Consider the following 16,046-nt stretch of genomic DNA (forward strand, 5'->3'; position numbering starts at 1 on the left):
GAGACGGGTGGAAAGACACTAATAGGAATTTTTTGAAAAAATGTGCAGCAGCCTGCACTACTTAAAACAAAATGAAAATTGATTTGGCGGTATGACGCAGTGAAGAACCCTGAGCTGGAGACAACCAGGCTATGGCTGCTCACAGACTACAGGGCGAGCTGCAGTCACACGGAGACCGTGCAGACAGCCGTAAACGGCGCTGCAAGGCCCAAAAACCCTCCTCTACGTTATCCTATCTAGTGTTTTTCCACAAATTAGCTGGAGATGGGTGGAAAGACACTAATAGGATTTTTTTGAATAAATTAGCAGCAGACTACACTACTTGGAAAAAAAAAAAAAAAGGACAGTATGAGGCAATGAACCACCCTCCCTGAACTGAATACAACCAGCTATGGATGGCCTATGTGGCTGCACTCAGACTAGAGAGTGGGCTGCACTCACACACACACAGACCTTGCAGATCGCTGTGAAAACAGCGCTACAAGGCAAAAGCAAGGTGAATAGTAGGTGAACACAGCGGTTGCTAAATTAGCCTTTGGAAAGCACAAAGAAGCAAATCGCTATCTCTAAACTGGCCCTCAGTCAGCAAACAGCGTCCTGTCACTAACTGAATTCACAGCAGAGTGATCGCAAAATGGCGCCAGCGACTTTTAAACTGCATCATGACATCATTTCAGCAGCCAATCACAGCCATGCCAGTAGTTTTATGCCCTCCATGCTGAACAGGATGTGCCCACACTTGAAATCATTCTCATTGGCTGAATTTCTGCATTTTGAATCTGGGAACTTCCGATTCCGGTATCCGATACGCGGCAAGTATCGGAATCCCGGTATCGGAATTCCGATACCGCAAGTATCGGCCGATACCCGATACTTGCGGTATCGGAATGCTCAACACTACTCATGAATAGTGTCATGTGTCTTCTATATATTGTGTCAAGTAAAGTGTAATCTATGTCCTGCAGTGTCAGAATATATTGTGATAGATTGTGATAAGCTAATGTCCATAGTGAATAAGTATTGTATATTGTTAGGAGTCTACAGTGAAGCATAAGTATGGAATAAGACATAGGTTAGGGCTTAGGATATAAGTATCAAAGTGTTAATGCTTGGTACTAGCTCATATTGGGAGAGAAATGTGCCAGTAAAAAGAGACCGCTTCCTGTGTAAAGGGAGTTCGAGTTTGTTAGTGAGTGAAATAAGATCAAGTTTAAGGACAGTTAGGGCATATAGCAAGAGTGAGAAGATATTGTTCTGGGTGGTACGAGTACTTACAAAAATTCCTTGCAGATGTTCTTGCTACGTCCAGAGCTCAAGTCTCAATTTAAGTGCTATGGCGAGCAGCTCAACCTCTTCTGTACAGAGGAAGATGGACGCGGAACCGCGTGAGGTAAAGGTAATGGATCTTGGGTGTACTGGAGAACTGGATTTGGAATCCCTGGGGCTGACAAGATCAGTGAATGTAGGGATAGTCCAGATATGGCGGAAAGAAATGCTGAAGATGTAATGTACTATGAAAATAAAAAATGGAGAGTGTTGTGCCCTATGCTGCGTGTTACAATCTGATGCATTTGAACTGTCAAGTAAACTTCTATGTATTAAAGCGAACTGTGTGGCCCCTGATTCATGAAGTTGAAGAACTGGAGACAGCTGAGGCCTGCAGCCTGTGAATAAGTGTAACACTCCGCACATGCAAAGGCACATTGTCAAGACTCGAACCCAGCAGCTCTTGTGTACCAGGCAAAAGCCCTTGCCTCTCAGCTATTCAGCTAGAGGGACAGTTCTTTTATAACCCAGATACTAGTACCTGAGTTCCTGATTGTCTCTACCCTGAGTTCCTGATTGTCTCTACTTTAATCTAATGCATAAATACCCTTCTTAAACCTGGCATTGCACTTCCTTGCTTGTGAGATTATTGAGCTCCCAGCCTTTAGTGAAGCTCTTTTTCCACCTGCTGCTTGGTTCAAACTATACTGCTGCTCCCTTGTACCGTCCTCTGGCTAACTCCTGACTATGCAACCTGCTTACCCTTCAACTATATTGCTGTTCCCATTTACAACCTCTGGCTAACTCCTGACTATGCAACCTGCTTATCCTTAAACTATACTACTGATCACGTGTACCGACCCTTGGCTGATTCCTGACTCTGCTACTTTCCAGTGCTGCCTCTAGTGGTTTCAATTCCACTACTCTAAGGTCAGTTCATAACACACATTTGAACTGGGACATAATTTGTCTGTAAAGTGCCAGGGCGTCATGGAGCAGCAGCTCGCCCAAGACTACCACACACTGGCACCTTACAATGTTAACCCTAAATGCCTATTTATTCAAATAATTTAATCTCTTTTCTAATATACTTTAATTAAAAAGTCCCTATCATTCACTCTCTACTCTCTCGAACTCTATTTTTTTTTTACATTTTTACAGTACTTCCCTTTTGATGACGCTTTGTTTGAGAAACCCTGGTGCATGCCGGGATACTCAAATGATACATTATCAGGGAGCAGTATCATCAGTGACGTCCATTTTAGGGCATGCCATGTTGTACTGATCATGCATCATTTGTCAGGTTGGACGCATGCTCAGTAAGAGCTCCCTTTCACTATGTTATAATTATATCAGTGCACAGTGACAGTGCGCTCTCTTGCTTACTCTGATAAGAAGTCAATAGCCTGCAAGAGAGCGCACTGGCAACATGTATTGTAAGGAAAGAGCACATAGTTCTACATCAGTAAAAGGGATCCTGATGCAGAGAAGCCGTCACATAGTCCCAGCCAGCTTTTCAATGTATACTAACAATACCTGAAATACCTGCAGCGTTTCAGAGTAAATCAGAGGAAAAGGGACCAGCAGATAAACACATACATGTACAACAGCAAACTACAGAATACTACAACTCCAACTCCAAACTTCAACTACTTAGCTTTAGCACACAGCACAGCGTCTCTTAAGAGCAAGGAAACAGAGCTTTCACCGGCAGGACAGAGAGGGTCTGGCCAAATTTTATAGGAAGAGTTAACGATCAGAAGCAGTTGAAATGGAGCTGTATGTTTCTGACCAGCATAAAAAGAGTCATTTACCTCCTCAGCACCAAAGGAAACCAAATTCATTTAATGTGCGATCCAAATACACAGGCTAAAAATGGAAGATCTGCGATTCACAATATGCAGTGATCTTCTACCCCCAGATCTCCCAGGTTGGCGAGTCACACTCTTGACAGAGTGCTGTCCATTTTTCACTAACTTTTTTCTAGGAGAAACATCCATCAGATTTTTTTTGACATATGAAGAAAACTGCTGAAAGGGTATGTGCACACAACACTTTTAAGACGCCAGGATAGGTATTTGCAGCGCCCCAGAGTCCTGGTCGTTGCAGTGATGTTGTTCTTCCACTAGGGGGAGTGATGTTACGTCTGATGGCAATAAAGGAGATCTTCTGTCCAGGTATCACAAACCACACAACACACTTCACACTCCAGGCCGCCAGGGGGAGCTAAGCTTCTATCTATTAGGGCACTCCTCACAGTTAGGTAAAACTGGTGGTTTGGTTAGGAAGTTAGTCAGAACCTGACGGAGTTTGGCAGAAGCTGGCTGGAGTGGGTTCCAGTCAGCTCCAGACTGCGGTCTGTGGAGGATGAGGGTCCACGGAGCTGCGTTTGCCCCACGTGCAGCAGCATCCTAAGAGAGAGACATTAGAAGAGAAGTGTTTTGCAGTGAGTGAGAAACGAAGTCATAGCAGAAGGAGAGGAAAACCAGAAGGAGTTCTGCCCTGTGAAAGGCTGCCTCCTTCTGAGGCGCAAGAATCCCGGTGGCCAGAATACCGAGGGAGTAAGGATCTCTAAGCTTTACTTCAGAGACTGGCAGGACAGTTAATTCCACGTTGGCTGCCTGATCATATACCAAGGAGGCACGGTGGCAACTTGTGGGGGCTGGGGCGTCATAGGGTCCCTATAAACAGCCTCAGGCCACCAGTCATATGGGTTTTGTCCTATCCTATCCATCAGGGGGACAGAGAGAAAGAGACTAAACCTCTCCAATAGTTGTGAGGACCTTACCGTGAAGCTCAGCAGGGAGGTACTACAACACCCAGGCGCAAGAGGAAGGCTATTGAATTCCACCTGGATAAGGGGACTCTGGATTTGCCTTCTGACCGGCCGGACTCTGCCTGCCCTGTGGTCTGTACCCTGGACTGTGGACACTGAAGCCTTCAGTAAAGGTAAAGAGACTGCAACCTTGTGTCCTCATTATTCACTTTGCCTTACATCAACCACCATCACCATCTACACTCTGGGAAGCCCTGGGGATACACTTCACCTGTGGGCAGGTATACCATCTAGCTGCCATTACATCACCCCAACGGACCCCTAAGCAGCGTCGGTCACCCTGACCGAATGCCACAGGTGGCGTCACGAACATTATCCCTTTAAAGACCTTCCCTGCATTTAATACCGGACGCCCCTAGGGCCACGGACCGGGTCAGCCACCGTGACATCCACACAGAATACCGAAGGACCCAGTACCGAGTACCCCATTGCCCTACTGGGGGCGCTCCATATTCCTCGGTAAAGCTGCTTAAGCTGGCAATCTTTTTCCTAAAGTGATGGTTTTGCTGTTGTTTTGCATTAGTCTTTTTGCTTTAATTTATACTATAACTAAAGAACTGCTTCCCGGTGAAAGCCGCCCTTAGAAAGAACGTGCTACTTCTTTTACAACTTCACAGTTCCCGAACCCTGATGCGGTTAAAAAAGGCAACAAAAGACTGAACATGTGTACAGCAATGCCGTTCATTTTTTGAGGTGGAACATTGGCGCTGTTTCAGGTGGATTCCAGGCTGAAAAAGACATTGTGTGCACATACCCAGACACCGATGGCCATATCTGACTCATGAATCAAACACTGAAGAAAATCTGATCCAAAATACTGGTGAAAATTGTTCAGTTTTTCATGTATGCAAAAAAAAAAAAAATGAATAAAATGTACAAAACTCGCGACACCGTGATGTTGATGGATATCCACTTTTCTTTTCTGAACAACTACAGTATCTGTAGCATGTGACTTCTAAGAACATTGTAGAGTTAATTGAAGTGTTATCAGTGCGGCCAGGATTATTATTTCCTTTAGTTCATGCAAATTACTTTAACCACCACACCTTGGAGAGACTGTAATATTTTCCTCCTTTAAGATAAACACTCATTTAAAAGAGCTTAGAAAATAGCACTAAATGCACTTAAAGAGGTCCCTTGGCTAGATAAAAAGGTGTTTGTTTTTTATCTAATTTTATTCCCGTTGCTCATATGCATTCTGTTTTTTTCTATAATCCGACATAAAGTTCCAAAGTTATGTATGTTTTTATTTAGTGCTAATTCCTATGGTCTTAGCCAAAGGGGAGTGGTCAATAGTCTCCTTTGGGGCGTGTCTTTAGGCTGCTTTGCATTATTACCTAGTCAGCCATGCCCCCTGGGAACACCACAAGAATTAACACTAAATGAAAGATTCCGAATCTCTGGAATCATATGGCGTATTTTTAAAAAACATAAAAGCAGAATACTCACGTGAGCATCAGCAATAAAATAAGGGCAAAAATAGGAAACTTTTATCCTGGTCCTCTTTAAATGTTTTAATGCAGTGTATAGGAAAGTCAATAACCCCTGATGAGAGTGTTCATATTTCCAGAGTGACCTATATAAGTAATGTATCCATAAAAGTTTATATAAACATGCAAGTACATTGAATCAAAATCCACTCCAGATGATCTTGCGGCGATCAGCTCTTGTTGACCGAATTCTGCCATACTCAGGTATAGGCTGTGAATGTCTCTGCAAATACATGGTAGATTTTTCCAACAAAGAAAACAACAAATTTCTGTACCAACATACCGTAAGGTTGATTGAAATGGATGTTTTCAACCAAAAGGATGTCTGACATTTTGTAAGAAGGTGGAAGAGTTGTCCACGTTCTCCCTTCAAGATATGTAAAATGATGTAATGCATTATGGTGTTTGAAATGTTTAATTATTTATATTGTTAGTTATATACTTGAGTTCTGAATAGCACTAGGTAGTTGGCAGATATAGTTGCAGTTAATAGTAGGGACTAGCCCAAGGGAGGAGCTAAGTGAGGGCACAAAGGAGAGTTACCAAGTAGAATGACAGATAGGGATGAGCCTTCAGCAGTAGAATCATAGAATCATTGAATGGTAGAGTTGGAAGGGACCTCCTGGGTCATTTGGTCCAACCCCCTGCTCAAAGCAGGATTCACTAAATCATCCCAGACAGATGTCTGTCCAGCCTCTGTTTGAAGACTTCCATGGAAGGAGAACTCACCACCTCTCATGGCCGGCTTTTCCACTCATTGATCACCCTAACTGTCAAAAAGTTTTTTCAAATATAGAAGAAGTGGAAGACCTTCAGTCTGGCTGAATAACAGAACCACATCTAGCGGGTGCATTTATGTCAAAAGGGAGATGACCAAGGCAGGTAGTAAGTCCTACGAAGCAAGCAACAAGAAGAAGGAAGAGGTTAGTGTCCGGAGTCACAGCAGAGTGAGAGAGAGAAGATGAAGAAGTATTGGGGCCTGGAGTAGGAAGTCTAGCGGTACTGCATGGAGTTGTCTGTCAGGTAACGTAGCGGAGAAGAAAGGATGAGTAAGATGAAGATGAAATGCCTGTGAGGTGGTCCGAAGGCGTCCTTAAAGCAGAAATTTAAGTAGCAGCCATATTTTCATAGAAAACTCCCCTAAGGGGAGAAAGTTGCAGAATCGCAGTGGAAGTATAGGAGTATTACTTGCTGGACTCTAGTGCTGTTATTGGAGACGAGGAGGCTCTGGGCTGTGCTGTGTGGAGGCAGAAGAGTAAGACAACGTACAGGGCTAGAGTGACTCCTATAAAGAGAGGAAGAAGCTTGTGATAATGTTCCATGTCATAACAGAAACATTCATGAAGATGAACACCTACTACCTGCTGTACATAGTTCCTCAAAAGTTATTGTTCAGTAAAAATGCATTAATTTATGAACTATGGCCTCTCTTATTGAAATCTGTAACACATGGTCTTGGCCATCCGAATACAATGGAACCATGTGGTCTGCAACAGTGTATCGCCACCAGGGCCGGCATCAGCACCAGGAGCCCTGAACAGGCCGGGGGCCTACTTGCCTTCAGGGTCACCGGCACGCTATGGGGGCCCAATGCCTTTGCCAGTGCCAGCGCCCAGGAGTGTGGCTCCTGCTTGTTCAGGGCCCCCTACTTGGTCAGGGCCTCGGTACTTGCGATGCTTAACTCTCCCTGTTCCACCACTGCAGCCTCTTCCGCATCTTCTGACTGTGATGTTTCAGGTCAGAAGGCCCGATGACATCACGTCTGTGTGCTCTCTACCTGAACAGTCACAGTGCAGAGAGCCGAAAGACGGCGGCGCTGAGGAGTCCGGTGCAGAGCAGCGGCCAGCAAGGAAAGGTGAGTATTTCACCTTTTTTATGTATATGTATGGAGCAATATATGGGTCCATCATGTACTGGAGCATCATATGGGACCCATTATGGAGCATTATATGGGGCCTATCATATACTGGAGCATCATAATGGGCCCATTATATATGGAGCATTATATTGGGCCCATCATATACTGGAACATCATATAGGGCCCATTATATATGGAGTATCATATGGGGCCCATTATATAAGGAGCATCTTATGGGGCCCATTATACGTGGAGCATCTAATGGGGTCCATTCTGTTTGGAGCAATATATGGTGCCCATCATATACTGGAGCATTATATGGGGCCCATCATATACTGGAGCATTATATGGGGCCTATTCTGTATCGAGCAATATATGGGACTCATCATATACTGGAGCATTAAATTGGGCCTATCATATACTGTATGTAGTATTATATGGTGCCCATTGTGTATGGAGCAATATATGGGGCTCATTATACTGCATGGGGCTCATCATATACAGTACGGAGCATTATATGGGGTCCATAATATACTCTATGGAGCATTATATGGGGATCATTATATATGGAGCAATATATGGGGTTCATTATTCTGTATGGGACAATATATGGGGCTCATTATTCTGTATGGAGTACTATGTGGTACCCAAAATACTGTATGGAGGATTATACTGTCCGGTTTCTGAGCTATTGTAGAATTTACAATAGATATCACTGATGTAATTAAAGAAGTAAGTGAAATCGTTGGCATTATACTACACCTATATTTCTCCGCCGTATCTGTGCATCATGAATTGTGGTATGTGTTAAAGGCGCCCACCGGGACTCTTTCACCCGAAGCAACGAAAACTTGGAGCCGGCTCTGATCGCCACTATAGTAAAAGTCCAAACATCCAGCCAGGACCCCTATTTTCATGTAGCGCGGCAGGGCGTGAAGCACGAGTACCTCGCCCATGACTACCACCGCATATGCGTGATTTATACATGTGTGTAATGTGTATGATTTGATTACATGTACTTATTTTATATATGTGTCTGTATCTGTGTATCTGAGCAGAACGGGAATGTTCATGGTGCAGGTGTATATGTGAGTGCGGCATTATAGAGAGGGTAGCACAGATACACATCCTTCATTTTATCACCCCCAAAACCCACCACAGAAAATGCTGATGAACTCTGTGTTCCTAGAACTTTAGTAGCAGGGAAAATTGTTTCTGCCTGTATATATGGATTTTTTTTCGACATGTAATAAAATGTACTATAATTTCATGTAATTTGAAAACCGGTCTAACTACAGGTTGGTGCAGGTTTTTGCTTCATTTTAGCTGCTCATAAATATGACTTTCAGCGTTCTTGTAGCACGAAGAACTCAGGAGTTTGGAATGCAGCAAGAAAGCATGTTTTGCTGCAGAAAAAAACAATAGCAAAACGGTGCACTTTTATTTCCCTGTTTTTGCTTTAATTTAGTAATTTAACATTGCAAGTCACTCGATTTATCTGCGTATGAGGTTAATAAAATTTTTTGTGCATAATCACATTGTGATGTCAAGAATCAGTTATCAAAAGCTCAAAAAGAAGTACTCACACACAAAATAAATAAATAAAAAATAATAAAAACAACAATACAGAGAAAATGCCGGCAGAAAAGTAAACCTTATCTAGAGCATACTGCCATTTTGAAGAAATAAACATTAAAATAACTAAAAAGAAAAAAGAAATCAACACTTGAAAAGAGCTAAAATAAAGAAAAGCTACCTGAAAAAATGCATTCTTCTAGGAAGAATCTGTCACAGTTTTGTTAAAAAATGAATAAAAACAGCATTTTTCTGTGAAAAATTTAAGAATTTGCTTCTAAAGTGCTAAACACCTAGAAGAAAGTTGATCCGTTCTCAGGTATGAGGTCAAAGCATAGAGATATAATGTGATGTAGAGGAAAAAGGGACAATCCGCACAATGCAATCTGTATGAGGTTCACAATAATTGTGATATTAGTGTCTGAATAATCAAAAGTTACCAACCTGTGTGTGGCAGAATTCTGCAGAAACAGCAGCGTTGACCCGTTCCATATGCTATAAACACAGGTTAATATCTCACATATCACTATATACGCCCTTCTAAATACAGCACCTTTCACTTTCACTACTACGGTTCTCAAGGTGTGCTCACATTTCAAACTATAACCTAAGGCAAAGATGCCGAAAGTGAAAGTAGGTGATAGGATTCTTTTGTGATACTTGTAAACAAATGAACATTCATGATGGACAAAGAAATAATAAAAAGAGTAAAGAAAGGTTTTTGCAACATTATACATCAATGACTAACTAAATGAATAAAGATGGTAGAAGGAAACATGGTAACAGGTCCTATATGACCATTCATGGTGATCATCTTCTGAGTCAGCTAGTTACACCCTTCTTAATCCTTATGTAAGCTGACATACTCTTATTGAAGCTCCGTGGACGACACAATGCACTCACCAGGCCATGCTAAAATGCATGAAGCTATTTCTATATATTTTATCCATGTACAAATTGTCACATTGTCATCACTGTCCCCACTGGAGTTCAAAATCTAAATTCCCTATCGGTAAATCTTTGAAGTGTGGGAGGAAACCCATGAAAACACAGGGAGAGCATACAAACTCCTTGCAGATGTTGTCCTTGGCGGGATTTGAACCCAGGTCCCCAGTCACCATGCTGCCCATGTCAAAGTCGTCTATCCTTCCATAAGCTCGACCTGCCATATTGACCTGAATATCCAAATTACACCTAGAGTTCATTTTCTGACTTTGAATCTACATCCATAGACATTAATAAGGAGTCGGCCCCTCTGGAGATATAACGGCTCAAACTTAATATGTAAAAAAAATACTTGTTCTCACCTCATTGCTCATCTCTACCCATCGAGTCCTCATCGCATTTTCTGATCCTCGCCACTTGTACTGAAATCCCCAGGTCTTCCACACAGAGCCGAGACGTCTGACCATAGTGAGGGTTTTGAGCAAGCACATGAAAAGTCACACGTAATGACTTGCGGTTTTGGTAAAATCCTTGCAAATCTAGAATGTTGAGCTTTATATAGCCACACCCACACCATTGATTGGCTGCTTCTGATGTACATTGTCCACAAGCTGCCAATTAGTGGTAGGGGCGGGGTTTCACAAATAAACTGGACTGGCCTGCACGTGACACCTAGTCCTGCAGTGATAATGTCCTACTGATAAAACAGTGATTGTATTGAAACTACAACAAGTTACTGAGCAACTGACACACCACTGGATGTCATACCTGCCGTCTCTGATGCTGCGGCCGCTTCCTCCGTCGGCTCCTCCCGCTGCGTTCCTGTCCATCGCCCTGGGCATCACGCCATTACCTCGTTCCCTCTTCCTGCTGTTCGGGGTTTTCAGCGTGGCGTCCATCCTTCCTTCTTCCTCCGGCCGGCGTCTGCTCCGCACATGCGCCTTAGGTCGCGGGCGCGCGCTCTCCTCTTCTTAACTCCTTCCGCGTCCTCGCCGTTTCAAGCTCCTCCAATCAGGTAACTCCTTGGGCTTTATCAGGCGTCCTCTCCATAATGGAGGCGCCTGATTATTGTGTGCACTTGTACTCAGTGTTAGGCCTTGTCTCTCCTAACTCCCTGCCTGCTCTCGGCTAGTTCTCAGTCGCTGCTATTATCCTGTGTTTACCTCCCTGTGTCCTTCCTCGCCCTAGTCCAGTCTCCTTTGTTCCGTTCCTTAGTCTCCCGATTCCTTCCTATACAGTCCTGTTTATTTTTCCCTCCTCTGTCTCTTCCAGAGCCGTCCCTCTTGGTACCGGCTGTTGCGGTATTGACCCCCTCGGGCCTGCTCCCCACTATCCCTGTATAGGGGTAGCCCAACCCGGGTTCGCTCGTTCTTGGGTTCGTCAGTACCGTGACCCAGAGGGTCCACTCTCATTTCGTGCGTCTCGGACGTCACAGTATAATCAGGCCATGGACCCCGCTGGTGCCTCTGCAGCAACTCAGAAGGAGTTGTTGTTCTTACGGGAGAACCAGACCCGGATCATGTCAGTTATGAAGTCCATGGATACCCGGTTAACTGCTCTTCAGTCTTCCGATCCTGGCAACGCTTCTCTGCTGGCGGGACTCCAGCAGGAGCTCGCACAGCAACGAGATACGCAGTCTCATATTTTAACCTATATGGCATCCGTAGACGACCGTCTACACTCTCTGCAGTCCACGGCCGCTGTTTCAGTCTCTCATCGAGATCCTGTACCTCTTCCCCCTCCTCGTTTGGGAAAGCCCCCTAGATATAGCGGTGACCCCAAATTGTGTCGAGGCTTTTTGAACCAGTGCCGCCTTCACTTCGAGCTCCTACCCCAGCAATACCCATCAGATCGTGCTAAAGTGGCCTTCATAGTGTCTCATCTTGAGGGAGAGGCCCTGTCCTGGGTGAACCCTTTGTGGGAGCGGGACGACCCGGTAGTTGCCAGTATACAGATTTTTTTGGACACATTCCGTAGGGTCTTTGATGAGCCTGGACGGGTGGCTTCTACCACCGAGTCCCTCTTTAACCTTCAATAGGGAAATCTTACTGTTGGACAATACGCTATCCGCTTTCGGACACTCTCCTCTGAGCTCGGGTGGAATAATGAGGCATTGGTAGGGGCTTTTTGGAGAGGTCTTTCGTCCAAGATTAAGGATGAGCTCGCTGGTCGGGATACCCCCACCACCTTGGAGGATCTCATATCTCTGGCCACGCGTATTGATTTACGTTTCCAGGAACGTTCTCGGGAATTGGTCAGGGAGAGGAGGCCCTTTAGGTCTAACTGGGTACCTGGTCCTTCTCCAATCAGGTCTTCCGCCTCTCCCATTCCTGAACCTATGCAGGTGGATCGAGTTAAGTTATCTGAGCAGCGACGTAAAGAGAGGTTAGTACAGGGTTTGTGTCTCTACTGCGGAGGGGTTAATCATTTTCTGTGCTCCTGTCCAGAGAGGCCGGGAAACTCCTCCACCTAGGCCAGGTAAGGGAGGCTTTCCTAGGTGACCCAAATTCCTCTCTACCCTTAACTATTTCAGCTTTGATTTCTTTAGGTCTTGAGCGTAGATCTGTGGAGGCGTATGTGGACTCGGGTGCGGCTGGTAATTTCATTTGTGAGGAGGAGGTGAACAAGTTTCAGATACCAGCAGTTACTTTGGAGAGTCCGCGTGTTATTTCTGCAGTAGACGGCAAACTCTTACTGGATCCCATCACTGTGGTTACTCTCGAGTTGGAGATGCAGATTGGAGCTCTACACCGGGAGAGGATTGCATTCTATGTTTTGCCCAATCTGTCTCATGCTCTGCTCTTGGGCCTGCCCAGGCTCAGGTCGCACGAGCCAGTTCTTGATTGGCGCTCTGGAGAAGTACTCCGCTGGGGTCATGGTTGCCATGAACGTTGCCTACAGTCTGTCTCTCGTCCTGGTCTTCCTCAAGCAGCCGCCAATCTTCCCAGTCTTCCTGTGGCCTATCACTCGTTTGCCGATGTCTTTGATAAGAAGGAGGCGGAGTCCCTTCCACCACCTCGAACCTACGACTGTCCTATCGAGCTAATTCCCGGAGTTACCCTTCCTAAGGGTAGAACATATCCGTTGTCTCTGGCAGAGACCTTGGCTATGTCTGAGTACATCAAAGAGAATTTGGCTAAGGGATTCATCCGGAAGTCCTCTTCTCCGGCTGGAGCTGGTTTTTTCTTCGTCCGGAAGAAAGATAGGTCCCTTCGGCCTTGTATTGACTACCAAGGCCTGAATGCCATCACGGTCAAGAATAGATATCCTCTCCCGCTGATTCCTGAACTCTTCGACCGACTGAGAGGAGCTCGATTCTTTTCCAAACTCGATCTGAGAGGGGCCTATAATTTGGTTCGAATACGCGCTGGTGACGAGTGGAAGACCGCCTTTAACACTCGGGATGGTCATTATGAATACCTCGTCATGCCCTTTGGTCTCTGCAACTCTCCAGCAGTCTTCCAGGAGTTCGTAAATGAGATCTTCCGTGACCTTTTGTATTCCTGCGTGGTGGTATACCTTGACGACATCCTTATTTTTTCGCCCGACCTGTCCTCCCACAGGAGGAGTGTCCGTCTGGTCCTGCAATGACTCCGGGAGAATCGCCTTTACGCCAAAATTGGGAAGTGTTTGTTTGAACAGACCTCCTTGCCCTTCTTGGGGTATATTATTTCTGACGTGGGGTTGAAGATGGATCCTGAGAAATTGTCTGCCGTACTCAAGTGGCCCCGTCCCTCTGGAGTTAAGGCCATCCAACAGTTTTTGGGCTTCGCAAATTATTATAGACAATTCGTTCCGCATTTTTCTTCAGTGACCAAGCCTCTCGTCGCTCTAACCCGGAAAGGAGCAAAACCTCATGCTTGGCCTCCGGAGGCTGAGGACGCCTTTCTTGCCTTAAAACAGGCCTTTGCTTCTGCTCCAGTTCTTCATCGACCAGTAGCCAGCAGACCCTTCTTCCTTGAGGTAGATGCCTCCTCTTCGGGAGCCGGAGCGGTACTCTCCCAGAAATCACTCTCTGGTCGTCTGGTTCCTTGTGGATTCTTTTCAAAGTCATTTTCTCCCGCGGAATGCAATTATTCAATTGGAGACCGAGAGTTATTGGCTATAAAGATGGCTCTACAAGAGTGGCGTCATCTCTTGGAGGGGGCCATTCTTCCCTTTATGATTTTCACTGACCACAAGAACTTAGCCTACAGTCAATCCGCTCAGAGACTCAATTCCAGGCAAGCCAGATGGTCTTTGTTCTTTTCTCGTTTTGATTTTAAGCTTCATTTTCGGCCCGGAGTTAAGAATACTAAAGCAGATGCACTTTCCCGGTCCTTGCAATCTCCTGAGATGGAAGAAGATCCTTCACATATCATTGACCCCACCAGACTCGTCATGGTAGCTCCTTCCGATCTCCTCTCTGTTCCACCAGGCAAAACCTTCGTCCCGTGTGACAAAAGAACTGAGGTTTTGCGTTGGGGACATTCTTCCAAGATTGCTGGACATGTCGGTACCAAGAAGACCCTTGCTCTTCTTTCCCGATATTACTGGTGGCCGTCTCTTCGACAAGATACTTCGGATTTTGTAGCCTCGTGCATGACTTGTGCAAGAAATAAACTACCTAGAGAGTTGCCTTCTGGTCTCTTGCATCCTTTACCTATACCCGAAGCTCCTTGGCAACAAATAGCCATGGATTTCATTACGGATCTGCCTCGTTCTTCTGGGTGCACAACCATCTTTGTGGTGGTAGACCGGTTCTCCAAGATGGCCCATTTCGTTCCCTTGCCTGGACTACCCTCAGCTCCGGAATTGGCAAGAGTCTTCATCAATCAGATCTTCAGGTTACATGGCCTTCCCCAGCGAATCGTGTCAGATCGAGGGGTCCAATTTACTTCCAGGTTCTGGAGAGCCCTCTGTAAGCTTTTAGGCATTTCTTTGGATTTTTCTTCCGCTAGAACGGATAAATCAAGTTTTGACTTCCTACCTACGCAACTTTACCAACGCCCATCACGATGATTGGGTGACTCTTCTTCCTTGGGCTGAGTTTGCCCATAACAATCATGCCAGTGAGGCTACTTCCAAATCTCCGTTCTTTGTGGTCTCTGGTCTGAATCCGGGAGTACCTCTTCCTATGTCTTCCTCTTCTGGTGTCCCTGCTGCAGATGCCCTTTCTTCGGAATTTTCCCAAGTTTGGAGGGAGACCAAGGAGGCCCTCGTACGGGCCGCAGACCGGATGAAGAGACATGCTGACAAGAGGAGGAGGGATCTTCCTCCATATCATCCTGGTGACAAGGTCTGGCTATCGACCAAGCATATCCGCTTGAAGATCCCTTCTTACAAGTTGGGTCCCCGATACATCGGCCCCTTCGAGATTTTGGGTCGTATTAACAACATGGCTTATAAATTGAGGTTGCCGGCTTCACTCCGAGTCCCTAACGTCTTCCATGTCTCGCTCTTGAAACCTCTCATCCTTAATCGTTTTTGCCCAGCACCACTTGACTCTCCTCAGCCTTTTGGCACCGATAATGATTTTGAAGTAAGAGATATTCTGGCTATGAAGAGGGTTAGGGGAAGAGTCTTCTATCTTATTGATTGGAAGGGATTTGGTCCTGAGGAGAGATCTTGGGAACCTGGGGAGAACGTTAACGCTCCACGGATTCTGAAGAAATTCTTGGCCAACCTCGGTAGGGGGAGTCTTAGAAGGGGGGGTACTGTCATACCTGCCATCTCTGATGCTGCGGCCGCTTCCTCCGTCGGCTCCTCCCGCTGCGTTCCTGTCCACCGCCCTGGGCATCGCGCCATTACCTCGTTCCCTCTTCCTGCTGTTCGGGGTTTTCAGCGTGGCGTCCGTCCTTCCTTCTTCCTCCGGCCGGCGTCTGCTCCGCACATGCGCCTTAGGTCGCGGGCGCGCGCTCTCCCCTCTTCTTAACTCCTTCCGCGTCCTCGCTGTTTCAAGCTCCTCCAATCAGGTAACTCCTTGGGCTTTATCAGGTGTCCTCTCCATAATGGAGGCGCCTGATTATTGTGTGCACTTGTACTCAGTGTTAGGCCTTGTCTCTCCTAACTCCCTGCCTGCTCTCGGCTAGTTCTC

The 16,046-nt window shown here is 45.7% G+C and overlaps 1 protein-coding gene across 2 annotated transcripts in view; it reads right to left on the reverse strand.

Moving 5' to 3' along the window:
• LOC143770209 (suppressor of cytokine signaling 3-like) overlaps positions 1 to 9,560 on the reverse strand; it is a 202,144-nt gene extending 192,584 nt beyond the window's left edge. The window contains exon 1 of one of the 2 annotated variants that reach the window (XM_077259614.1): positions 9,470 to 9,560. The gene's annotated coding sequence lies outside the window, so the exon portion shown is untranslated. The remainder of the gene's footprint in view (positions 1 to 9,469) is intronic. The other variant, XM_077259613.1, reaches the window with a different exon arrangement.
• Between the last annotated feature and the right edge of the window lie 6,486 nt (positions 9,561 to 16,046).

The sequence above is a fragment of the Ranitomeya variabilis genome, chromosome 4, assembly GCF_051348905.1.
Source record: "Ranitomeya variabilis isolate aRanVar5 chromosome 4, aRanVar5.hap1, whole genome shotgun sequence".
NCBI lineage: Eukaryota > Metazoa > Chordata > Amphibia > Anura > Dendrobatidae > Ranitomeya > Ranitomeya variabilis.